At 31.0% G+C, this 326-nt stretch overlaps 1 protein-coding gene across 1 annotated transcript in view; it reads left to right on the top strand.

Annotated features, from left to right (window-relative positions):
- Window positions 1-326, top strand: part of LOC119591909 — a gene marked incomplete at its 3' end in the record, with an annotated part of 31,088 nt that overhangs the window by 23,139 nt on the left and 7,623 nt on the right.

Below are 326 nucleotides of genomic sequence, written 5' to 3'. Positions count from 1 at the left end.
CGTTAAGTTTGCCACAGTTTACTACATATCTTCTATAAAACATTTTCTATATAATTGACGGAGAAACTAAACCAATATATTTATTTTAAGCAACTGATGGTAAGAACACCTGTGTAAAGCTCCAATAATTACAGGAAATGTATTACACGTATATATTTCACAATTTTCTGAAATCCCCTGAATTTTCATAATTTATATTCGTTCTCTCTGTTTTAAGAATCAATTGGTGAACTCGCACGCTTGTTTTCCTTAGAGAGATTTTAAAATATAAACCAGCCAATCAGTAGAATATAAATATCCGGTTCAGAAATCGACAACTCAACAGC

The sequence above is a fragment of the Penaeus monodon genome, chromosome 29 (assembly GCF_015228065.2).
Source record: "Penaeus monodon isolate SGIC_2016 chromosome 29, NSTDA_Pmon_1, whole genome shotgun sequence".
NCBI lineage: Eukaryota > Metazoa > Arthropoda > Malacostraca > Decapoda > Penaeidae > Penaeus > Penaeus monodon.
This window is presented reverse-complemented; position numbering and strand designations above follow the sequence as displayed.